Below are 26,993 nucleotides of genomic sequence, written 5' to 3' on the forward strand. Positions count from 1 at the left end.
TTTGTATCCTGCCTGCTAAGGAATGATAACTATAGGGTGTCTTCATGTGGTTTGTGTAATCCTCTTAACTGCAAGAAGATGTACTTACTGTGTAACACAGCACTTGCTCAGGAGTTAGCAGGAAATACGTATTGCCATTTGGACTTGCATCCCATATTGCTGGCCAATAATTTCATCTTTGTAGGCAAGTTCTAACTCTCTCAGAGGTCAGATGGTGCAGGGACAGGAAATTTAAACCGGCTCCAAGAGGATGTCTGATGAGAGCTCTCTGCCTCCACTTCCCACTGTGAATCAGTACAAGGGGAATATATGCAATCTGTTTTGTTTGCTGAGATTAGAAGTTCTGCTGGGATAAGAAAGCGCTTTATAGATGTGAGTAGCATCTCGTGTCAGGCACTGCACTTTGTGTGGAACCTCTACGTGCCTCTGTAATGCAAGCAGGAGTGGGAATCATCTGAAATACACATGCCCTGTGGTCTGAATGTGTTGGCTTTGCTTTCATATGGTGATCTCTCCAGATCTTTGAGTTATTTAGTAGAAATTGTTTCAGCATGAATGTAGTATCTTAGCTGTGTGTATGTTTTTGTAGTGTGGGTGGGAGCTGGAGCCATACAGTACAGCTGGAGCCTTGGCATTTTGCTATGCTGTGGCAGGTAGAATTGATTTTACAGTTAGGAGAGACTGACTTCAAATGTACCTTTATTGAATTTATTGGCATCTACAATTACCAGAGTTAATAGGTTAAATGGCATGTATGTTCTGCTGTATGCAGCCCAAAAATTTGTTTAGAGATTCAAAACAGTGGAGTCTCCTGAGAATGGTCCCTTCTCTTTCCAAAATGTCTGCATATGGAAATCAAGCCTTGATGGGGGTGTTTAAGATCACTGGGCAATGTGATTGTTGAGCTTTTCTGTGCCCCTTGTGGATATTTGTGTCTAACAGTGAATTGAAGGAAGGACAGGATGGGCTTTTGAACTGAATGTAGATTAAACACTTGGAGCATCCCCGAAACATCTGGGAATGACCTAGATAGCATAGGGTTCTGGTACAGGCCTGGTGTGTGAATGCAGGCATGTCCTGCAAATGCTTTGTGTTTCATTACTCAACCCCTTACAAAGAAAACAGTGCATCACAGCAATGTGAAGCTTTGGTCTCTGGGATTTGTAAAGCACTGGGAATGCTGAGTCTGGGCCAGCTACAGAACTGCAAGTATAACTATTGCTTGGAGTCAAGTAATCCTGCATAAATGTGATCTGCTTTGGTCCATGTTATCAGTTAGAAAAGGATGTGAATTGAGTGAGAGACGTGTGCTGTGATTGCTTAAATGGAAACCTGGGAATTAGTAAGTTTTAACTTCTAAACTAATCCCTGCCAGCAGCTTGCTCTTTGCCTTGGGCAAACAATGGGAAATCAGCTTCAGGTTCCTCAGCTGAAGTAATGTGTAAGAAAAAGAGAAGAAAAAAGCCAGTGTCTTCTAGAGTTGTTGTGAGAATTGATCAGAGATTGTTTTAAAATATTGCCTGAAAAGTGCTATGTATTTTTAAATAGTTTCCTATCTCTGCATTCTAGCTGCATGCACAAGAAAAAATCAGACTGAAGCACAACTCCTGTTTGGCGGTTTCTGTTTGAAATAATCCATTCTTTCATCAGAACAACAGAAAGGACAGATGTGTGTTATTAAAAACAAGATGTTCTTGTTCTAGCTGGCAGCAGTATATCTGAAACCCACCCTGCTGGAGCTGTGCTTGCAGAAAAACTGGATTCCCACCAGTTAGCTACTACTAACTCTTCCACTTCATTCTCCAAATTACTTGCAGAACAGCTGGCATTAGCCACTCTTATTTCCTTTGATGCAAGAAGTTTGCATTTCCCATTCTTAGATTCCTCCACACCTGTGCTCCCAGTAACAGGCAGTGAGTCACTTGACACTGTATGTCTGGTGTTGGCTCTGTTCCTGGTGACATGTGCCAGCCTGGTTGGGGGGGGAGGGAGAAAAAAAACATAGACCCTAAAGGCATGATAAGTTGAATTATTTCCCTTCAGCCCTTCCCTTCCTGGACTGGAAATCCAGTTTGCGTACAGAGTTCATGAACTGGAAATAAGCTGCTGACTCTGTGGCTGCTGTTGGCTGGGATCCTCCAAACCTCAGCATTCGGCTCGAAAGCCAGACCTCTCCGGTGCATTAAGGGTTGCACACTAGCTTTAATTGTTGAGCTTCCTTTCAGGACTAAGAAACTACAAAAGAGTTGCCAAGGCTCTCTTGTCAGTGGTCCATGTTCCCGTGATACACTAGCTAACTTGACTTTGAAGTGGGCTGCAAATGAGGATGTTCTCCATTCTCTCCTGTACAAGTGCACATTGCAAGGGTCTAACTGCTGCTGCAGTTCCCATCAGCTTGAGTAGCTGGCACCAGCTGTACTGTGGACTGAAATAGCAAGAGCAAACTGTCTTTAGAACTGCCCCTTTAAAAGTTGCTCACGAAGTGACTGTGTTTGTTCCTTCTGAATTTAAAGCCTATGGACTGGCTATGAGCCTTCTGTTATGGACCTCATCCAAGGACCACTGACATAAGAGTGTCTTAAAATTCCTTTCCTCTGATTTGGATCAGGCTGTCTTTTTAAATCTGAACCATGTATTCTTGAGGGCTGTGTGTACCTTTTTCAACAGTTTTTTGTTTCACTTCTCCCATTTTGCATGACTCTTAAAGCAGCCTGGTTTTTGTTCCTGCATCAGATGTGGATCACTACCAGGACTGTATTTTAAGAGAAGGTGGAATATATCAATGTTGTACAACTGAAGCTAGAGCCAATAGCATCTTTTACCTTCAAACTAGTGACTCTATCAAAGCCAATATTTTTTCACCTGAATGAGGACTGTGCATCTGTTGCAGTACAGCTGGAATACACATGAAGGGCAGGGTGCCCTCTCCAGAGATTGGTGCTATTGCTTTACATGCTATCCACCTGTGCTGGACTGTTTTCACTTGGCTGCACTGAACTGTGGTCATGGTTGAAAGTAAGCAGATTTGTTATTTAATACCTCTGGCAGCCTTACAGGGAGATGTAGTGAAAAATCTAGAGCACTCTTGGTTGGCATCCTGCTCCTGTCAGAAGGGGTTTGTGTAAGTACTGCTCCCTGAACTCATCTGTTTCTGCAGGGGGACTCGTACTTGGTGGAGGGAGAAGGGCCTCAAGGGTGTTGCTGTTTCTTGACAGCACCATGCAAAGGATAACTGGGTACCACTGCAGTCTTCTGGCCTTGGCTGTTGTCTTTGGCAAGGAGGGTGATTCAGCATTCTGCATCCTGCAGTTCCTGACACAGAAAAATGTTGCTGTGTTAGGTTCTCTTTAAAGGTCGTGGACCTGACCTGCTTGTGTGTGGGAGGGAAGGTCTCTTCTGTTTCTCTGTCAGAAATTCTCCCAAAAAACAAAAGCAAACTTCAGCTGCACTGCTTTTCTTGAAGGCTAGTAAACTATTTGATGTCTGGGCTGGGAATGGGCTGAGCTCCAGCCTTTGTCATGCAGTTTGCCCTGTAAGCTCTGTTCCTTTCTCAGCTCCCATCTGTGCTGTCAGAAGGGCAGGTTCCTTTCTGCCCCCAGTTTCACTGTGGCAGTCCTTGCCTTGTCCCCAGTCTGTGATGCTCAGATGTGGGTCTCTGCTTTCATCCTCACAGCCATGCCCACTTGTGTTCAACCAGCAAAGCTCTGCAGCTGTCCCTTGGGCTGCTCAGGTTGGGGAGGGACTGGGGAGTTTCCTGCCACTCCAAGCCTGAGCTGAAGCACTCTAATGACATATTCAACTGCATGCTAACAGTAGCTGTTGGTGAAGCCAAGAATGTGTCTCTTCGTGCCACTCAAACGCGAGGGCACAATTAGTCATTCAGCAGGCAAACATCTGGTGTTCTGCGTGCCCTGTGGCAATTCCTACTTAGCAGGCCTCACAGCCCAGTCTGAGCTAGGAAAGCAGTACCATAAACTTTGGATTGGCTACAGTAAGACTGTGTGTTTTTTGGGGGTAAAAACATGCTCACTCATGTGTTTTTTTTTTTTTTTAAATGGTGTTTTAGCGGGATATGGATTGCTCACAGTGCTGCTGAGTTCTGCTTCTGGGGAGCATGTGCTGTTCAGTTTTCTTGAGTGAGCAGAGTCCAGGGCACTAAACTTGGCCCAGGATTTTAGTTCTGAGGTGTGTTTTCCTTTCTGGAGTAATAACATTGCTGCCTGGGCCTGGAGATGAGTGGACAAACACATCTCTTTAATGATGTGTGCTAGATGAAAGGAAAGAAACAGGATTTTTCTAACCAATTAACTCTGTTCTTTAAGGCAGAATGTGATCAGAAAACCAGAGATGCCCTTATGCAAATCTCTACTCCTTTACTCCCCCCACTCGTCTTCTCTGCTGGATCCCAAAGTCACCCTGTGACCAAGGACAACTCCTGGCTGATGGTTTAAGCCTTGATATTTTTGTTTCTCTTTCCTGCACTTGTCTCCTTCATCATGGGCAATTCTTCTGGGCTATGGAGCTCTAGAATGACAATGTTTCCCACATGTGCTGGAAAACTATCTTCCAAATACTTTTCCTTGTTGGATACTTGCAATAGATGCCTTCTGCCCTTAGCAATTCCCTTGGCGAATTTGATGTCCTGTCTGATCCTAAAACTACTCATAGTGTCTTTTGCTTATTTCAAATAGATTCGAGCAATATGGACATGCATTGGGCTCCTAGAGTTTTGGAGTTTGGAACCTGAATTGGAAAGTGGATATATATATATTGGATATAGCTTCCAATTGCCAACAGTGTACATAGACAGTGCCCTAAACTGTCCTAGCAGATCTTAATCACAGCCTGTTTTCTTCATCTAGGCATAACTTTCAAGCAAACTCATTCTCTGAGAAACACAGCCACCCTTCACATCAAACTGCTCCACTGTTTTGCAGAATGCAAGCAGAACTTCTTGTTGAAGTGACCCTCACCATTGGTTAGGAAGTACAACCTCAGGTGAAAAGATTTCAGTGGATGGCACTTGAGTAATGGAAAGGTGACAGATATAGTACAGGGAGAACTTATGCTCTGTCCATCATGTAACATTTTTGCAGAGACTAGTAAGCAGAATAGTGGAGGGCCCTTTGGCCTTTTGACACAAAGAATCATCATCAGTAAATCATAAGCCAATTAAAGTTGGAAAAGAGCTGACAGTCTCTTCAGTTCATCCCTTGCTGATGTGAGACTGTTCCCTACAGTGTATTTTCTCCTGGTGGTTCTGCACGTGTTTGACAGTGTGGCATCAGGGTCATGGGGCAAGATGAGTCCATGCAGCAGGAGGCCACTAATCCTTAAGAGAAGGTTATCACTTGTTCTTGTGGAGACTAAAGTCAGGACAGCTTCTGAGTGGAAGCTTGTGTGTGAGCTCAGTCTTCCTAATGTCTGCAGTGCTTGGGTATGCTTCACATGCTCATGAGCTCAGCATCAAGCAGGTGAGGAAAGTAGAGATTGCTTTTCCTAAATTGTGTATGGATGTTTTTATTGAGCAGTGCAAATGTAGATGAGATGTCATTCATCCTAGCTGTGAGTTACAGTTAATAACTTTTATAAGGGCTATTGTAATGGATTTTAGAAAGCCCTCAGAAACCAAATGCTAATCACTACTGTGTTAGTGGTCCCTTATCCTTAAATGAGGCTCATCAACCACCACATCCTAGGGGGGACTTCGATTGCATCAGTTTTGATATTGACGTAAAGCCAAAGGCTTTCAGAGGAAACCCCCCCCTTTCCAGACTTTCCTTGCCATCATTCAGTTTGATGATTGGATTACCATTTTCTTTTATTTCAGCTCAACGACCAAGCAGCAGTCTGGACTTACACATCACCTTGTGTCATATATTTTATAACTCACTGCAAATTAAAAATAATACTTTTTGGAAGTCTGAAATTCTACCAGTGACCGAAGATCCAGAAAATCCATTTAGAGGAAAAATACGAGTAAAAATAAGAGATAAAAAGCATCACTGGCCGTGTCTTTTGGTGTAAATCACATTCATTTCATAAAAGTCTTGAACACATCCCTTAAACTTTAATACCTGAATTTGAAGCCCAGCAGTCAGTGGATCTTTTAGCACCAGCCAGAGAGTACTCATAGTTGGCAGGCAGATGGTCCTTTCCCCTCTTTTACATTCTTTTAATGCACTAACACTGCCAGTTGGGCGTTTGAAAGCCTCATTAATTTTCCTCGCGGTTTGGCAATAAGACCTTGCTTGTTCCTTGCTCTCTTCCATTACTGAAATCTGTGCAGTGTTTGCGTTGCTCTTACTTGTTGCTTTGATGTAAGTATGGGTTATTTGCCTTGCTGGGGAGCCAAATGGTGGAGATGTGGATGGGTGTAGAAATGTGCTGGGGTGCAACGTCGAAAACAGGTGTGGTTAGGATACGGGGAGGAGAAATCTGATGTGTGGTGCATTGGGTACAAGCAAGGAATTAGAAAAGAGCAAGAAAAACTCATGTAATCAATTCATGACAGTGTTGATATTGAATCTAGCAAAATCAGAGGAGTCTGTAGATTTCTGTAGTTAAACTTTCTGCATTTTGATGTTGTTGGAGCAACCAGTAATGTTTATCTTCTTCTGAAGAAGCCTTGTGTTTCTGTGATGTTTCTGAAAATACTATTTTTGCATAACTCTCTTTCTCACAAGACAAATGCTTTGTAGAGTAGCTCTCCTTTATACAGTGAATCTACAGAAATGGCAGCATGGAGCTGCATGTTGAGTGGTTTCACATGGCTCTGTATTTCATTATCCATGTTACAGGATGGATTTTTTTGACTGCCTGCCCTGCAAACACATTTTGAGACAGGTGTGTTAAAAATGCATGTGTCCTTGGTTACCCAGAGAGAGCAGAGGTGCTTTGTAGCTCTGAGTTAAGTTAAATGAATAGAGGCTGTATTATTCATCAAGACAAAATCATTTTCTAAATCAAAAAAAAAAGAAACTGTCTTGTCTGCAAATCATTTATCTGGCCTTGATTTTCCTGAGGGCATTGAGTAGATGTCAAGTTTAAAAAAGAGAATGAAACTTTTTTTTGTTGTGGGATCAACAAAAGTAAATTGCCAGCAGAACCACTTTTGATCAAATAAGTGTCTGCTGCTGAAATTGACTGCACTGCTTGCACAGCATGATGTTACAGCATGCATCTGCTCTCCAGTCAGTTAGCATTGCTTCGCCCTTTTCCTTTTGGTGTGCCTGGCAAATAGTGAACGATGGATGGGTGAGTTTTTGTCTTTCTCGTGTGGACTTTCCTGAGGTGAAGGGTGTGCTGATAGATCATCGGTAGCTGTATCTGTCAGGATGGATTGCTGAGAAACCACTGGCACTAGGAGTTCATGGTAACAGCACCTCTGCTGCTGGCATAGAAAAGTCTTGCTGTTGTGTCACAGCTTAAAAAGGCTGTGATTGGTGCTGATCTTGACCCAAGGCTTGACTGTGTGGGTTCCCACAAGCTAAGAATCGTCAGCTAGGACCAGAACTTCAGAACTCAGAGTGTTAATCATATTCATGTGCTAAGTTCCTCTGCCAAAGGGTAGGCTGCTGCTAGAATCATTATTTTTAAGGTAAGGTACAATTCTGATATCCTAACTGTATTACTGTGGTCAGTATCCATCCACATCATACCTCAGGTCTCTTTGCTTTCCAGCCCTAAGTCTTGGACAGATTGCAAATTGCAGCAATTTATATTCTTGCTGCCATGGTGAATTACATGGGAGAATAAATCTCCAGAGAAAAACGTGTTGGTTGGGCTTCTGTGTGAGTAGGCACTAATGAAATAGGCACTAACTGAGGGAGCTGCAAGAGGGGAGAGTGGAAATAACAAAAGGAATACAGTAACTGACTCTGGGCAAGAAGGTCTGTGGAGAAATTTCTTCATAAATGAGTTAAAATTGATGAGTTTTGAGAATATGAATCCATATTCACTTTTGACCTATTGACCAATTTCTCTCTGTAAAACTAACCTCAGTCTTCTATCAAGTAAACTCACCAACTGTCTGGTAAAGACAAAGGAGAAAAGATATTTTTCCCTAGAAATTCAGCCAATTCCTTTAAATCCTTGAAGCCAGTGCAACTGTTACTGTTCTTTTCCCACTGATTCTCTTCTACCATACTGATAGGTAATAAGATAAACACAAACCAGATCCAATATTTAGCTTCCTCTTCTGGAGGAAGAGCTCCAGTTGTTCCTTGTATTTTTCTGGTTGTCTTATATTTGTGTCTGAACATAATCTTCTCTAGCATTGCAATTAGTTATGGCATTCCTTATCTTCTCTCCTGAAATATTTGCATATCTGTATGGTATGCAGATTAACAGGTACTGTTTTTCACCCCAGACAGGACTTGGTTTCTCTGCAGTTTGGTATGGCTCCTAAGGATAGTTTACAGGATACCTCATTGCTCACAGTTCAAGATAATTCTACCAGGAAATAGTACAAGTCTTGCCTCCTTCATAAATCTCTGGGTTATTTTCTTTATTTCTTTCCTGCCAGTTTTCTCACTCTTTTGTAAACTGTTTTAGTCGACACCTGGATGCTTGCAATAGTATTTTTGTCTGGCTATTTTTTCTTTCTCGCTGTACAGCAGAATTTAATTGAACTGAATGAAATATACATGAACATGAAGTGATGATTACTCAGCCCTGCTTGTGTTAATTCACAAACGTAATCTAAGAATTTAAAACAAATCTTAACTTCACTCAGTAGTTTTAGAGCATCGATCACTAAATTAATTGGGGCTTTCTAAGTGCGTCATGCGAATAGTGTTACACTCCCAAATATATATTCCATATAGAATTGGTAGGTGTCAGGAGAATCTTACTGCAGCAGCTGTCTGCAGTATGCTGGTGTAACTACATGCATTGTGGGAGCACAGCATGAGCAGTTAGTCTTTAGTGGCTGATCACGGTGCAGTGGAAGCTGCCCTTAAATGCACTGTTCCATTGAAGTTGAGCTAGAGTAAAATGGTACTGCTCTGCCTGCTCAACCCCCAAATCTGGCTGGAGGTTAAGTCAGCTGCCTCACTGCTCATTGCAAGAGGACTAGGGGCAGTCCAAGTCAACTGCTGCGTTCAGCTTTTTACTCTAAAGGGTAAAAGGGAGATGCACAACTGTGATCCCATCTCTGCTCCCTGCTCTTGAAAGCAGCTGTGCTGTGCAGTCCTTACTGCATCTGGAAGGACCCATCTTTAAAGAGCCTCAGTGTCCTATCCTGCTGTTCTCACTGGAGAACTGTTTAATAAACTGTTTCTTGATCAGAAACATTTTCTGAGGTACACTGTAATTCTATTCAGAAATGGATGATGAAACTTTTTCCTGAATGAACACTTTATTTTGACCTAAACAGCTCTTTTACAGCTGATATATTTACAGTTGGTAATCATCTCCACTCTCAGCTTTGGCTCAACAATCCAAGCTCATGAGATTCATAAAATGCCTGGTAGCACACATAGCTTTCCTCCAAACATGCACAAGCTGCTATTCTTCTTCTCTGGGTCCAGGTAGAACTGCTATGCACAACACCGTAAGTGCTTTTCCACCTCTGCTGAAATAACGTGTTTTAATATGCACTGTGGTTTTGTTTGTCTTTTAGGAACTGTGCCCTGTTAATGGCTCAGGTGATTCTGAATCCAATTAGAAATGCTGGCCTGTATCTTTACCATGCTAGCCAGTGATAGCCACAGTATTCTTGCTGGTTTTTAAATGCATGATTTTGCACTTAGCATTATTGAACTTTCTTCATTGTTCCCTTCTGTATCACCAATATTTTTGAACTCTGAGTCAGGACTGCCTTTATTAGAACATGTCTGTGAGTGTAAAGTGTTGGGAGATGGTGAATTAGGGCTGTGCATGCATCTCATCAGCAGAGTTTGGGTTTTGAATGAAGCCCCAGAAGCTGGATAGTTTTCTTCTTTTAGCTCAGGGTAGCAGGTCATATGTCTAACTTTGAATGACTTTAGTTGAATTCCCCAACGTAAGTGTCACGTTGATTTCCACAGTGCTGCAAGATCCTGTGCTGTGCCACTTCAGAGCATGTGCTTCAAGGCTCTTAGCATTTGTTAGGATAAAGCTCTCCTGCTCAGGACAGCTTTTCAACCAACATCTCATAAGATATGTCTCTAGATGTGCCTATGCAGAACGGCAGCCTCAATCGCTTTCAATCTGACCATAATATGGATGCAATCTGCATGTAGGATGCAGAGGCCAGCTGTCATGCCATTAAGGAAGCTGGAGCAAGGCTCATTTACTTTAGAGTCATGGGTCTCCACATAGATAAAATTTATGTCCGCTTGGACCTTCTTACAGAAACAGGATTTCACACAATATTAACTGACCCAAGCCTTCTCATCAAGGCATAGATTGGAAGTTCCCCTTTATTGGCAAGAACAGAAGCCGGTCAAATTCTGCATCAGAATGAGCTCTAACGGGATCCACTGACCTGCTCCAGGGGATGGGGCTGGCTCCGTTAATTCTGCCTTGATGACAGCAGTTGTGCTGCTGATCTACACAATCGGATTGTGTTTTGGCTTTGGAGGGCCTCTGGGGAATCTCACGTGATCTGCTCTGTGAAATTAATTTGATAATGCACCACATTGTTTTCCCTGAGCCCAATCATTCACTCCCTGCTGAAGCTGAGGCACTCAGGGTTGGATTCATCATGTTTAGAAAGCAGCTACAGTTTTCCATTTATAGGATGTCAAAATCCCTGAGTGGTCTCTCTTAGAAAAACACAAAGCGCAAAGCTGTGTGCTACTGGAGGTTGGCTGGGGGTTCTGCCACTGAGGGGCATGCTGTCATCCCTCTGGCTGGGAGCAGCACTGTCCAGAATTGTTCCCCATGAGAAACTGACATCAAATTTCCTTTGGGTGAGCCCACGGGTGCTAATTTGTGAGGTGACTGATGCTATCCCTTCTGGTGAAACACAGTTCCAGTAGATTCATGGGGAAGGGCCCATGCAGCCTCCCAGCACCTTGTCCACTGGGCCAGCCCTGACATCTGTGCAAGGCCATCAGTATAGCTGCCCACACCTACCTCAGGCTCACCTTGGCCTGATATGGTTTAACATGTCAGTGCTTCTGCTCAGCCCTTTTCTTTATTCACGGGTTTAGAGCTGGCTGTAAAGTTATGCCCTATGCTGGCATATGGCATACAGAATCTCCCCACCCTGCCTCTCTGGAGTGAATTTGTGTAAAAGATTTATCACATGCATCCTTATGTACATACAGAGAATCTGTTCTTATCACAGAATCATTAAGTTTGGAAAAGACCTCTAAGATCATCTAGTCAACCATCCGCCTACCACCAATACTGCCCACTAACTACATCCCTCAGTGCCACATATCCACTGCTCCAGTGGGCAGCCTGTGCCAATGTCTGACTGCTCTATTGTAGAAGCTGTCTTTTCTTAATTCCAACCTGAACCTCTTCTGGTCACTCCAGCTTAAGGTCATTCCATCTTGTCCTATGCTTGAGAATAACTCATCACAGTTTTGCATGGCCATCATCTTGGTGACCAACTGTGTAGTACAGACACAGTACTGAGCTGTCACAGCCTGAGTGAATGGCAGTGTTCTGTAAACAGAGGGGCTTGAGTAAGTCCCTTGTGCAGACTCTCATGCCAATGTGCATTTACATGAGCGTTCATGGAGCAGCTAGAACTTCCTCTTTGCTTTTTTTTTTTTTTTTTTGCAGTGTAGTACAGAGTGTGTAATCTCTTTATGGACAACAATAAAATCAGCCTTACAGCTGTTTGTAGAATAAAAAGCATCTGCAGTATTTGCTAAGAGGAACCTAGTGGGGGGGTTCAAGCAGAATGCAACCTGCGAAGTTCCACAGGGCCCATCAGCCATAAATGGAGTGCCAGGAAAGGGATGCTGCCTGCTGCTCGCTACTCTGTCCCATGTTCTGTACGGCTGCAGCAGACCACATGCAAATGATGAGATTTAGGTGGGGGGATGTATCAGTGTATTTATCTATTTTGCAAGGGAAGAACAAAGATAGTCATGCTCATGCCTTTTAAACAGCTGTACTGATTTAGGTTGGTACAGTCTCTCAGCTGTTCATTATCTGCTGCTCAGCTGACTGATCATGTAAGTATTCCTAATTTGTTTCAGTACAGGGTAAAATAGTTCATCTAATGAAGCTTTTAAGTTAATAGCAAGAAGGGATGGTCAGATCTTAAAGCACCATTGGTTTCAGAATCAAGCAGGACAATGGCTGAAATATTTGTAATAGCCTATGAAAGAGCAGAGGTAGAAATGATAGCTCAGTTCTTATCTTTAAGGTATGTCTTACCTGATATCCTTGGGCCATGCTGGTTGTAAAACACTTTTCTCCCTTCCTCTGAAATAGAAAATTCTGGAAAATAGAGCTAAATAAAACTGGAAAAACATTCTTCTGCAGCCTTACTGGAAACCAAAGCTTTTCTGCGATTCCTGGATTTAGATTCTAACTTAACAATACTCACGTTCCTTATAACAGCAGTGTTTATGTGGCTGATGAAGGAAGAATGCCAGTGTTCACAGATTTAGGCTAGAGCTCCTGCACAGATTTATCCAGTGCTTTGCTTTTTTAAGCTCCTAATGTCCTGGGAAGCATATGCTTGTGGACCTATGAGCAGTAAGCCCTTGCCTGTGTTTTTGTAATGGAAATATCACAGCCCATTTGCTTTTCCAATTGCAGAGCTGTCCTGGTTGGTATCTTGCTGGCAGACCAGCTGCAGTGAGCACCACATAGATACACACTTAGCATTAATTTCATATATGTTGCGCAACCTAGTGTATTTTCACACACTCCTTTAACCTTTAGTTTTCAGCCCTTCTTGGACAGGGGTAAATCAGGCCCTGATAGCATGCTGACTTTGCTTTTGAAGGCACTGAGCTTCAGAGGAAGCTAATGGAAGCTGTGGGTGCTCAAGACCTCTTAAAGCTAAGCCACAGGTTATGTAATATTTGCTCAAACCAGAGTTAGTACATCACCTCAAATGGTTCCACATCCTTCCAAGCAATCCTAAAGGGAGTGTAGTACTCCAAGCCCATACTGGGCTTCTTCCAAACTGGGTCCTGAGGAAGGAGGAGCCCCCCAGGGCTGCTCTGATAGAAGGCTCAGTGCCAGATGGGTGGGGTGGCGTTAAGGTCAGCATTTATCTCATTTTGAACCAGAAACTTTTATCCTTAATTCTATCTTTAATCAATTTCCCTTTCCAGCTCTGTCTTTTCTTCCTTATTGTCTTTCCTCTGCACTCCTGGAATGATTTTCAGTTAGCTGCTGAAATGAAAAGAAATGGAGTTGTTTGTAGGAGTCTTCCTTATAGAGGAAAGCTTGATATTATTCTAAACTTCAGGTGAATAACATTCTGTACTTTAACTTCGGAAGAACTTTCTGATGCTCGCTGTGTCATAGAGCTGTATTTGTTAAAACAATGCAGCGTTTTTCATGGCCTCTGGTTTTTACTGCTGTACCCTCTATATGTCCTTTATTGAATCCCTGCTCATTTTGGTACCTGAGCACAATTGGGGTTTGATGCATTATAGTATTATAGATTTGTATTTCTGCTGCCTATTAAATACGCACTCTAGTTCAACTTGAAATTATGACCAAAATGCAGGAATTACAGGTGGTTTTCTGGACCTAGAGTAATTCAGGAGGTCATAATGGCTTAATCTGGCTGTAAAATATAATAATCTGTTGAAACCTTTGCAAGTAGTTTAAAGTACTGCAAGATACAAAATATTATAAATAGAGCGAAGAACTATCATTAGAAAGGGAGAGAAAATAGCCCAGCTTGCCTAGCCTAGCAAAACTGAGGTGGGAAAGGGTTACGAGTATCCATAAATCTGTCACAGGAGTTAATACCAGGGAAGGAGAAGAACTATTTCAGCTAAAGGATTAAGGTGGTACAGGAGTAGGTATGCATGCATTGGTTGTAAGTCAATCCCATCTGGAAACAACAGTGCTCCTGAGCAGGCTCTGAGCACCCTGATCTAGCTGTAGATGTCCCTGCTCACTGGGGAGTTGGACCAGATGGCCTTTAAATATCTCTTCCAACTCAAACAATTCTATGATTCTGATTCTATGATTAGGGAAGTCGGGGACAGGCTTCTGTAATAACTTCTGAATGGCAGGATATATTCATCATGGATTACGGTTCCTTATGAAAAGGATCAGTGATGTGGTTGTGTGTGAGAGCAAGAGACTGGATGGTCTGACAGAGTTCACTAAAAGAGTACAAACAGCCCAACTGCCGTTACAGGCATTTATGGACCCAATTCAAATCGGTGTCAACAAGCCCCAGAATGACACCTTTCAAATAGTCCCATGTTTACCCCATTGCACATATTTTCCTGACTTTGTAGAGGACGAACTTTGGATGTTATATGTGAGCTCTTACCTTGCATAAAGTAAAACTTAACGTTCCCATGATGGCCAGCAGATGGTTGGAAGAGAAGTAGGTTCTCCTGCTTGTTACTACTCTAGACCTGACTGGGTATAATAAATCTCTCAAGTTATCTTCCATACGCAGTATTCTATGTCTTACGAATCCCTTGAGAAAGCAAGGTCACAGAACAATAAGAGAAAATTGCCACGTTCCAGCTATGAAGACAAAAAAGCTTGATCCAGTCAATAGCCATTCAAGTCAGAGGAAACCTTTACATTGATTTCAGTGGAAACCTGGATCAGAGCCTTAGTGAGTAAATTACTGTCTGGTCTCAGCACTCTGTGTGTCTGGTATCGTGATATAACAGATTATATCTGGAAGGACATTTTGCTCTTACTCTGTGTTATAAGGCAGAAGAAATAAAAGAAAAAATGTTCCCAGTTGGAGATTCTCCACAATGCAAAGGTCATCAATTTTTATCTTGAGCTGTGAAATGTAATTCAGAATTCCATAGAAAATGCAGATTGGCATTTCTGATCTCTTCTTTAGGAACAGTCACTTTCCTTCTCAAGAAAGAGCAGCTAATCACTTTTCTTAGGCTCGTATGGCAAACTGTGCATTGGCAGTTTCAATCAATTGCAGAATTTAGTTCCTGGTGGTTTAAATCAAAAGGATCCATTCTGAAATGTTGGCTCCTAAGCCCAAGGCTGTGGACAAGTTTTAAGCTTACAGATAAGTTACCCTACCAGGTGAATGGCTATCTCAGCTGCCATGTTATTCTTGTTATTGTAGCCAAAAAAGCTGAGTCCAGAGCATTATCCGAGGAGAAGTAGTTATAGTTGTTATAGTTGCCCTAAATTATTTAGCACAAAGCCTGAAGGCCTGTTATCATCATCTGAGTTTTCAAGATGATGACCTGCAGCTCAGAGCTGCAGGACTGAGCAGAAAGCAGAGGCCGAGTTAGACCCGAACTTGGGCTGTCTCTACTGCAGCATTTAATTGTACGTTAGATCCTTCAGGTCACTGAGCTGCATATTAAATGTTCAACTTACTCTAACCTCAGAGGGCTCCTAAGTCATCCAAGTTCCATGTGTGGAGAAAACAGCATTTCTTGGAAAAGCTGCCTTTCCTTTTGCTGGCCCTGAATGTTTTTAGGATACGGTACATGTTGGGGGCTGCCAGTTGCAATTGCTTTTTCACCTCTTGTGTTGTCAGACAACGGAACAAAGCCAAGCAAAAGTAAAAAATGGAAAACCACATGGCAAGTGAAAACATTGCAATCTGAACCATTTTAGGAATGCTAGTTTATTTTCTGTTTTTGCAGAAAAGACCATCCCTGTTCCTTCTGCTATTTAAATTGAATGGCCGTGTCTTCGCAGACAGAACCCTCTAGTTAAAATACTGTTTGGTGTGCTGGCATTTTGTTTCAGGGCCATCCACAGAGAATAATTGAATCTGACTGTTGTGTTTGCCTGTGCAAACAGACACCTCCTGCGTCCGCTCTGGTAGCACTGCAAAGCCTCCACTTAATATGCACATGCTGCAATGGCAGCTTAGCTTGCCATCCCCAGCGTGGCATGTATGTGTATCTGGATGCATTTGTATGCACTTATTGAGCTCTGCTGGCAGTTTCATTTTGCACCATCACTGTGGGCTTTTTGGGGCAGAGAAACAGCACTGAGGTTGAGGGAAAGGGAATCTCATAGCAGGTGGTTGTTAAGTGACTAACCATTGTTAAGTTGGGGATGGAACAATTTGCAGTGGCTATTTAAAATAATACTTGGACCGACAAGGAGTGTGGGTTGCACTGGTCATGCTTGTACAAGACATCTGCATAGGTCTCCCTTAGTACTGAGAGCCGCTGTCCTCTTGTGCTGTTCAGGAGCCCCTGTTGTGAGGCAGCAGGACCTGCCCCATGTGCACCACAGCATGGATGTGTGCTTCTCTGGGGGCTTCAGAGCTTTTCCTGCCCTGTGAGCCAATGTATTGGGCTTATCCCCTGCACTGACTGCAGGAGTCCGCAAGTGCCAAACTTTAGCACACATACTCTTATTCCTCAGAAATCTGGAGGATGTTCCCACAGTTCTGCTCCTTCCCATTTTTCACCCTCCCGAGACAGTTCAGAAAATACAGATCTGTCTTCACCATTTTCACTGTGTTCTCTCCAGCTTGTAAGTGTCAAATCTGTGTTCTCATGTTCTTTTTGGGCTCTCACTGTGCTGGGGTTACTTGCCCTTGTAGATCTGCTGCGTAGTGGTGGTGTGAATGCTCCCTGCTGTTCTAGTGCAGATGAACAGTATATACTGTTAACAACTCCAGTGAAGTGCCCTTTCTGCCTCAACTCTCCATTTGTTGTTGATGTTTGGCTTTGCTGGTTCCATCGTTTGTCTGCTCTGACCTCTTAATTCCTCTTCTGGAAAGCAGTGTCTCTGCAAGCAGTTTATTTCCCCTTCAGGACATCCCTCTCTCTAGATGAATGATCCCCTTACTACACTAAACAATAATTGAATGGAACCAGCTTATGAAGCAATCTGAAGCACGTTGTACAATTGCCTGCACTGTAAGGACAAACTGAATGCATCCCTGCTTCAAGGCATTTCCTATTTCTTTATATTCTTTTCCTAGGTTCCTTTTTCAACTGTAGTCCCTGTCTGTTCCTCAAGAACTGAGAATATCAAACTCATGAAGTTAATATGCATGGACCGAAGTGTTATTATTCTAAGTGAGGGCCTCACCCCATGTTTTAGGGCTCTCTTTGGCATACCTTAGCTCTGCAGACATTCTCTCTTGTCAGTCTGTCAAATGTCACTTGTCGCACAGATCAGCTCTGGGCCATTGCATTCAGACAGCTCACAATGGGAGGAGAGCAGGGCAGAAATATTGTGGTGATCGGAGTGCACCTTTGAGATGGCTGAACCAAATTGTCAGGAGGAAGAGATCTGCTGAGTGTGCAGTTTGAGAGGTAGCTGCCTGTGCCCCTGTATCAACTGGTTTAGCTCTAAACTCTGTAGCTTCAGTGTGTCTCTGGCATTTTCAGCAGTGTCACAGCAGTGCTGGTACAGTAGGAAGTTCTTTAGGAGCTAGGAATGAATACTTTCTGTTTCCCTAAGCTGTTATTGGGCATATCTGGTAGAGATAACTCCCAGGAGCCTGGCTGTTAATGTGACCAGAGCTGGAGCAGATAGGAATTGACTTGCAAATGGGCCCTGAGTTCCGCATACATGTCTGTATCCTCTACCATTTCAGCACTGTGGTGGAAGCAGGTAGCATCCTGGAGCTTTTTTCTTCTTCACCTGTAGAATCAAATGTGCAGGCCATTAAAGACATCAGATCGGAAATGCACTTGGCACATTCAAAAATACTAGTGCAGCAGCTAAAGGGAGTTGACCACAGCAGCTTTCTGAAGGACAAGTGTAGCTGAGGACATTTGGCGCTGGTGTGGGACTCGAGAGCTGGGGCACTATTTCTGGCTCTGCTATCAGCTTTTCCTGCACACAGTTCCTCTGTTTGTAAATACAGACACTTATCTCCTTCAGAAGGGCTTTAAAATCTGTTGAAGAAAGCTCATGGGAGAGCTGTAGGAATGAAGAACCTGCTGGCAGCTGGAAAGATCTGTAAAATTTAACTTTTGTATTAATATCTAAGCAGGCTTCTGTCCTGGTCTTTCCATGACACTGGGAGGCCACAGTTGATGTGGGGCTTTGCTCTCAGCAGTGGATGCTGCTCAGATGCATGGTGCAGCTCAGAGCCAGCACTGAGCTGATGGCAGAGTGCTGTGGGCAGATAAACCTTGTGCCTTGGTGCAGTGAGTGGTACACTGCTGCCACAGCTTGCAGGATAGCTGCTTCATTAGAGAGAGGAGGCAACAAGTCAGCAACTCAGTAATGGGGGATCTGGGAGGTAATTATAGGAAGTGTGAGCAGGTGAGCAACACAGTTTGTACACAACTGGATTTCAGCTTCTGGTTTCACTTAGAAAAACTCGGCTCTCCTTGCCTGCCCTTCTGTTTCCATTTAAAACCCAAACTATGTGTTAAGCCTCTGTTTGTCTTCAGAAACCTGTTTCTGACTGTTTTCATTTCTTTTTTTTTTTTTTTATATTTTAAATAACTAGTTTAACCTGGTAAGACTTACCATGGATTTTCTGAAGGGAAGAAATGGATTCTGCAATTTCAAGCCAATAATGATCTGTTTGTGTCTGACATGAAAGAAAGAAATTGGAGGGTTTTTTTTTTTTTTTGACAAGGAGCAGACATCTGTAAAGTAATCTTTTCTAAGCCAGCTGTGGAGAGATTTAGCTTTCTGGTGTTTCCCATGAAGACGTGCATAACTCATTGCTGTTCAGCAATTTCAGGTCACTTGATTGGATGTATTTAGCATCTAGTAATGAGCTGGCGAGCCCACTGCTAGTCCTGCCAGGGTAAAGTTTAGGAGCCTGCAGAACGTGCTTTGCACATCACTTGACGGTTTGGCCTATTAAGGCATCTCTCCTCACCTTGTAAGACATGGTCAATGTGTGTTTACAGGTGGATATGGTGCATGAGAGGGGTGCAGTGCATCTGCTTGGGAGAACATAGCAGTGTGAATATCAGCTGTTTGCTAACAGTCTGCTTCTGTGAGCTTAAAATACTCTGCCAGTTGATGGCCTGAAACAGAGAAGCTGACAGTGTGGATGGGGAGGAGAAGAGCTGCGTGTAGCTGTGGGGATGGTATGGAGCCCTACATAAGTGAGAGAGAAATGCACAGCTGGAACACTGGGAACGCTGCACGTTGTTGGAGGGAGGCGCCCACGGGAAGGCAGATGTCTTCAGTTCTCATCTCTGGAATCTGAGGAGGATTGCAGGGAAATCCACGTTTGCCTCAGCGTTGCACATGTGCTCGGAAATACTTTCTGACTGTGAGTGCTCTGTACTAGCAATAATTTAGGCCCCAATCCAACACACACAGAAGCTAATGGGTGTCTTTCCGTTAACTTCTTTTTAATAGAGCAGGCCCATAAAGAGAAGACAAGCACATTTTTAAGAGCCTGCTAATCTGCGGAGCATGTGTTACTTTGAATGAAATCCCCTAGCACGCTGTGAGTGGAAGATTTCAAAAAAAAAAAAAAAAAAAAAGATAAATATCCATTTGTGGAAGTGAGTAAAGGCTGAGAAAGGGAAGGTCAGCCACATTCCAGCCGAAGATGGAAGATCTTCATGGTCATGAACATGCTTTTCCATGAGTGGGAGTTTTCAAGATGCTTCAATACTAATTATATAGATGATAAATGATGAACAAACCCCAAAGCTCCTCATTGTGCCTCAGAGTAGACTTCATGTGAGAGGAGGGAAGGGGCCAACTTCCTCCTTCCATGGAGAGGTGTGAGAAGATGATGAGCTTATCTATCTGCCATTTCATAATTAACACAACTTCTGTCTCAAATATGCATTCAAAATGTTTTTGTTCCAGGGATGTTTTTTGGTGGAATTGCTATGTTGCATGTTTCCATAACTTTGTCTCATATTTATTTTTTTATTTTTAAAGCCATAAATGGCCTATGAACATCCAGTCTATTAAGCCACAGAACATGAAATTTCATCTACTAATTCCTATATTAAATTCAATAATGTATGAGAGTATACTGGAAGATATGTATAGGAGTATGCAAAAAGATGGACAACCTATGACAACCTAGGCTGAAATCCTAGGTAAAGAGCATAAAGTGAGAAGTTTGCTTCTTTCCAGTTCGTTTGTCTGATTTCACCTTCTAGCACTTTGATCTTGTTATACCATTGTCTGCCGGATTAAAGAACTGCCTAGGATCAGATACCAGATATTGTGTAGGTACTTACAGGCTGTGATCAAATCTTCTCTTAACCTGCTCTTTGATAAGCTAACAAGATTGAATTCTCTAAATCTCCCACAGAAAAGCATGTTTTCCAGACCATGGAGCATTCTTGGCTATTTGTTTGATAGTATTGCGCCAGTGTGAAATTGGAGGTGTCCAGCAGTGAATCGAGTTCTGTTGCTTTATTTACTTTGTAGAAGCTCTTGTTCTTTGAAAAATATTAGGCTCTAAGTATGTTCCAAAATACCAGCTCTGTATTTCTGCCAAAGGAAAGCAGACAGTAGTCTAGAAGCATCTCCCCTGCTTGTGTAAACCCTCGGCTGGAATTGTTTGTACTCTAAATGTTTCTTTAGCACTTCAGAGGCAGCAATGGTAAAGTGATGCTTACTGATCCCCAAACAGTGCTTGGGGAGCTGCTGAAAAACAAAGTGTGGTTGGGACCGATGTGATATTGATGGCCATACCACATTTTTTGTTGGGTAGGTAACTGAATCACCTGCCTTCATGATTTTGTATCTGAAATCAGAAGGCAATCCTCCATACACTCTATAGGCAATGAGAGTACCTGAACAGTGTCATCTCCTCAGAGGCTATACTTGCTCAATCCAGTCACCAGTTTTCTGTGACCACTGCATTTTCTGTGAGGAAATAGTACAGTAATATGGTGTTCTAACAGAACATTTAGGAGTTCTTCCATGTGTCATCTACTGGACCTATCTTGTGAAAGACCCCTTCTCCTGGTGTCTGCTGCTGACAGCAGTACACAGAGAATTCACCCCTCAGAAGATATCAAGGGCAGATATCTTCCATCATAATGTAGCTCCTTTTAATCTATATTCTTTGATCGTGTCACCACCAGGAGACAACCCCAAGTTTCCTAGCTCATGCTAGGCTTGTATTTAGGAATACAGATACATCCAGTCCATGCAGATTAAAATTTTAGTTCCCTTTTGTTTAAACTGAGTGCCATTCGCTGTGGGGTTTGGAATTGTATGCATTCTGATGGAGGAGAGAGGTTTATGGCTTGTGCTTTGGCCAGAGAAACATAGTATGTGCGCTGCTGAGTTTGTTAAGTGGAAAATGCCTTCTGAAAGGAGATTTGGAGCCTTTATCTTCCTTAAAAAAGTCAAACTACGGCGTGTAAGATTGTGCTTGTGATTTCTTGCTTGTAAAAAGGAATGAATTTACTGATATGAGAGAAGTTATGCCAGATTGACAATCGAGTGAGTGACTGCAAACACTAGCAGTGAGCTCCTTTTTGTACTGAGCTGCTCACAGTGGCTGATCTTGCAGTGCTTCTGGGGACTGCTGAAGTCTGTGGAAGCTGCAGGCGTTCAGGTGCTGGAACTTACCTTATAGAGCACTGAGTTCAGTAGAGTCCTTAAGGTAAAGTGCTATTGTCTGTGCTAAAAGATGTTTCAGTTTTCTGCCTGCAGGCAGGAGCCTGTGTAGCACCACATGTGGACGAATGCTGTCAAAATCCAGCTTTTGCAAAATCCAGCTTTTGCAATTAGTATAAAGATAGCTGAAGGCACATTGATCCTGAATGAAGAGTGTTTGTGGCTGCAGAGGCAGCTCACATGCAGGATTCACTGGGGTTGGCACATTGAGGGCTGCTCAGCCAAAACACATGAACTTCAGGCTCCTTTGCTCCACTTGCGTCTGCTTATATTTCAGATAAGCCACCAGCAGATTGATGTTTATAGCGGAATGTGATCTGAAAATCAATGTTCCCTTGTCTGCCTTCACCATTGTGCTCCATTGCTCTTTGTGGTCTTATGTTATTAAAATTACATCGGGTGTGTAGCTGTGTCGTAGGATTCAGTAGCTGGGACATAGATAATACTTGGATTATTGGGTCAGACATATTTATTATCCATTCAGAGAGAGTGAATATCTGATGTGAATTTCTGGACGTGTCTGAGTCGATCTGTAAGCTGAGAGCAGCTTCATTCTGCTGGCTGCAGTGACAGCCAGGCCTCTGGCTCTGCTTACCTTTCCTTGAGTGTGTGCTCCACTGGAGCATAGTGAGCATGGGTATTGGAAATGGCTCGTGTATTTGTGACAAGGGGCAAGGACTAATGGAATCCAGCAGCCACAGATTCCTGCGCAAAGGAGGAGGGGAATGGGAGTTTCTTGATTTGTTGTATGTGCTGTGTGGGATTAGTTCTTGGCTTTGGGGTCAGATGTTTCTTGACTGCTGAGCTCCGACCTGGGGAGGGGGATGTGTGAACAGGAGGTCTCAGCTGTGACAGTGCTCATGCAATGCTTTGTTGGGTTATGTGGGCTTTCAGGGAAGCAGGCTGCACTGGCTTGTCACAGTGGTTATGTTGCTCCCAAGTGCCAAACAGACGTGGTTATGCTGCTCACAAGGCTCAGCCTGGCTTGTTGGGAGCTGCCTTGGGTGTTTGCCCAGCCACACACTGCAGACACCTACCGTGGGGGTGGAGACAGGTTTCAGCAGCCTTGCCCTTGTGTGGTGCAGAGAAGGAATCAACCAAACCAGTGCCACGGCACGTGGTTGCGCTTGCACAGAGGAGCTGAAGCCAGGACAAGTGATCTGGCTTCACTTGGAAAATGGGTTCTGGAGAAGTTTGTCTGCATGTGATGGACCAGAACTTGGGGCCAGCATATACTTCCAGCCCCTTTCTCCCTGCAATCCTCAGTTCACAGGCAGATTGCTGCAGGTTTTGTTCGGAGAGCCTGTGGGTGAGAGTATGACATTCAGTCTTCTTCCCCCTCCCGGGAGCCAGTCTTTCCTTGCAGACAAATGCAGGATTGGCTGCACCTCTGCCTCTGCACCCGGGTGCCTGTAAGATGCAGAGGGGAGGTTCCTTCCAAGAAAGCAGATGTGCTCAGCCCGCAGCTGCTGAGCTTTCCTATCAGGGACTGGATCTCGAAGGCATAAAGTGTTGAACTCAGGTTCATCTGAAGTCTTGAGAATGCTTTGCGAAGCTATATGCGTATGACTCAATAAACCAGCTTGCACCTGGCCAGCCCTTGCAGCTGTACATCAAAGGGATGTGCAGAGGGCAGGAGGGAAGATTTCTTTTTAGATTGTTATCTGGGAGATAGTGTTGGGCTTGGCCAGCGTGTTGCTTCTAAGGTTATAGGTGAGCATTTATTTTCTTGGTGTTGTCATAAATATCTTCTGGCTTCTGAGTCTGAATTGACAGATTTTCTTTGGATCATGTGTGCTCTTTGTTATACGCTTATCTGGTTCTTCTCTGGAAAGGTCCAGTTTGCTGCAGCAGCTCATTTCATCCCCGTCTGTTTGTCAGGTGGGGCCTTTAGAAGGATCTTGTTTGAACAGAGCTGTCTCAGCCAGCTGGGATCAATTTATCAGTTCAATTCCAAAACTCAGTCTGCTGGGACTTTGTGGTCCTTCACATGCTTCCTTTCAGATTTTGCTTCCTTTCCGGTCAATCCCACCCTTAGGCATGTATACAAATTGTTACTGATTCTTTCAGTCTCTGATAGTTCATCCAAGTTCTCCTCCAAACCAGCTGGGTAAGAACATCATGCCCAGGGTCACCAGAGCTACTTGTCTCAGCACAGCTGCCAGTGTTCCTACACTGGCATTGCTCACAGCACTGGGAGAAGCTCAGGCTATTGCCTTCCTGTCTGCAGATACAGTGCTGAGAAGAGAAGGCTCACACAGGCCTGAGTATTGCAAACAGAGTAAGAAAGTTGACAACAACAACCCAAGTTATGTTAGCGTGCCATGCGCCTGAATGGACATCTCTATAAGCAGTAGTGCCTGAATTCATTTTAATTTACCGTGGTTCTGGATTAAGTTTTTGCAGAGTCTCAATTTTTCTTCTTTTTCTGACTCCAAATTCTCAAAGCAAAGGGAACACTTGGAGTGGAAAATACTGAATATGTTGAAGATTTAGGCTCTAAAATTATAGGATATCTATTTTTCCCAGCATAGGGCTCATCAGCAGCTACGCATCCAGATATTTCACCTGAAAGTATTAACATATAACAGGGATTTTCAGATCTATTTTCAGTGCAAATATATTACAAAACATTGACATTTAGTAAAGCTCTATATTCCCTATTATAGGATAGTTAAACCTATAACAGCTGTTTCTACAGGATTAGATAAAGGAAGGATCCTACTAGCTACTGAGCTTTAAAATCCAGTAGGATTTTTTTTGTGAGAAGATGTAATATAGATTCAGAATATTAGCACAGATTTTAGCCTAGGGGTAACATTGTTCCCTGCAAGGATATAGGGCCTTTGCTAATATTCACACTAATATTTGTGACATACTCTTTAGCCTCAGCTTGAGTCTATGCTTTCCCAATCAACAAACCTGTCTCTTTGAGACTTATTTGATGGGGCAGTTGCATTGTCCTGCTGTGAAATGCTGTGCAGCATTCAAGGGTCATTTAAAGTCCAGAGTGCCCAAGTCCTTTCTTTAAGCCCCCTTGAAGCAAGGGAGGGAGGAAGATTGGAAGAAAACTCCCTGAAGAGGAACCTTGCACTGAATAAGCAATTTGGATGAGATTGTTATGCAGCCACATGTAGCTGTGGGAAGAGATGATCACACAAGGTTAATTGCATCTACTGAATGTTTCCAGATTTAAAGAAAGAAGAAAAATGCTAAATCCTTCGCATTTTCTTTCTGTTGTCTACCAAGCCCATCAGTAAGCTTTCTAAATAAATACACAGCTCTGTGGCTTACTTCAGAGACAGGCGTGACTGCATAGGGCAGGGCACCCACAGGTAAAGAGGGGAGGAGGGCAGTGGCCATCAGGCTGAGATGGAGCTCATAGTGCTGGCACAGCTGGAGCTGACACATGGCTGGTGAGAACCAGCAGAGTGCTGGGGTGTCCTACAGCTGCAGCCCCATGGCCCTGAGCTCCAGGAGGATTTTCTCGCGAGCAGTGAGCGCTCAGCTCTGGCATGTAGATTCTCAGCTCACTGAGCACTGGGGAGATGGCTCAGACCACACAAAGCTTTTCAGCTTTTTCTCAAAGCTGGCTGTGCTGAATCTGTGCTGACTCAGTGTAGTGAGGTGTCCCTCTTCTTTTTTTTTTTTTTTTTTTTTTTATTACCTCGTTGTTGTTGTTGGTTACAATCTTCCAGCTTCACATTACTTCGGATAGCAGAGCATGGATGTTTTTATACGTGATCTGTTTCTTCCACGTAGCTAGGAGATAACGCGCCTTACAATTGGCACCATTACACCAATAAAAATAGCAATTAACCTGTTACCCCTGTCTGAGGTTGACAAAACAAGGAAGAAAGTTGCATACAAATTAAGTTGCTGTGTGGCTAAATGGGATCTTTTTGTCTTTCTTGGAAATGAGAAACTTCCAAAGGCAGTTCACTAAGATCAAAAGAAAACTACCTACGGAGGAGGCTCATACCAAGCATTTTGAAAACATTGATACTGATTCTATGATTCTATTATATTACTTTTATTGATATAAGTTGTCTTTTGTTACGCATACGTAGACTAAATATGTGAAACTTGGCTTGAATTGCTGAGCTTCTGACTCCTTCAGTTCAGGACCACAGATGTGGGTCTCCATACCTCTCACTGTAGACAAGGTTTGGGAGTCCTCTGGTTGTACAGACTTGGTAGGAAGGAAGGTGAGAGAATCGGAGCCAGTCCTTGTGTAGGAGTGTTGCTCAAGATGTGAGTCGGCAACAGGTAATGTCTGCAGAGATGTAAATTGTGGGTTGAATCGGGTCATTTGGGGTTGCCAACCATAGCCTCAGGCACATTGTAGTCTTGCCAAATCCTGTATAGGAAATGTTGTTTGAACAGTCCCAGTTCTAAAGAAAGGCTCTTAAGGTTGGCAGGTATTGACTCAGAAGAAGGAGTTGTTGGGGCACCGTCAGTAGTCCCCCAGGAAAGACGTTAAATGAAGTTTCTGACGTTTGAAATCATTAATTATCACTTGGCACTCTTCAGAAGTGATGAGGTGCCAGTTCCTTTTTGCATGGTTATTTCCTGGCAGATATAATTGAATAAGAAGTCATGTAGGATATTCTTATCCGTGCCATTAAGCAGCAGCTCTGTGCATTAAGCAGTGGCCACAGTGATCTGTAACCCCAGTCCTCCTAAAATTCATCCCTTTTTCTTACACAAAGCCTGAATAAATTCATTGTAGAATTCTGGCTGGAGTGTGTAAGACACCACTGTATCCCTCCCAAGAAGAAAAGTACCGTAGAAATTTCAGATTAGGATTTTAAAACCCCCCTCCAGGTCTGGATGCTTGCCTTAAACTCTATCTGAAAATAAGCAAAAGTGCCAGACACTGCCTTTTGCCCTCTGCCGGCCCCTTCCTTCAGAGCAGATTAGGAACAAATGTGGAACTCACCGGCTTGCTTAAGCACTCCGGTGAATTTAAAAGCAAACATGCTGATAAAAAAAAAATCAACAGGCTTTTCATCCAGTCTTAACTCTCTCTGACTTGTCAGCAACAATGGAAATGTAATATGTATTTCTTTCTTCATTCTGTTATTAGGATTCTTTGTGATGTATCTATAGTTAGTAAAAATCAGAGTGATGGGGTGGTAGAGGAGAACTATTGACATACTGTTAGAGGAGATTAGCTTTTTTTTTTTTTTTCCTCATTGCTATTTCCTCCGATGAAAGAAAACACATTCCTCTTCTGATGATGTTGTGACTTTTGTCATGCTCTGCTTCTGAGTGTGTTTGTTAATTGGCACTCTTGGATCAGTCTGTCTGTCAAAATCTCCCGTAGCACCTGGATGCGTCACGTAACAAAACAC

This window comes from Tetrao urogallus (genome assembly GCF_951394365.1).
Source record: "Tetrao urogallus genome assembly, chromosome: 8".
In the NCBI taxonomy this organism is placed as follows: Eukaryota; Metazoa; Chordata; class Aves; order Galliformes; family Phasianidae; genus Tetrao; species Tetrao urogallus.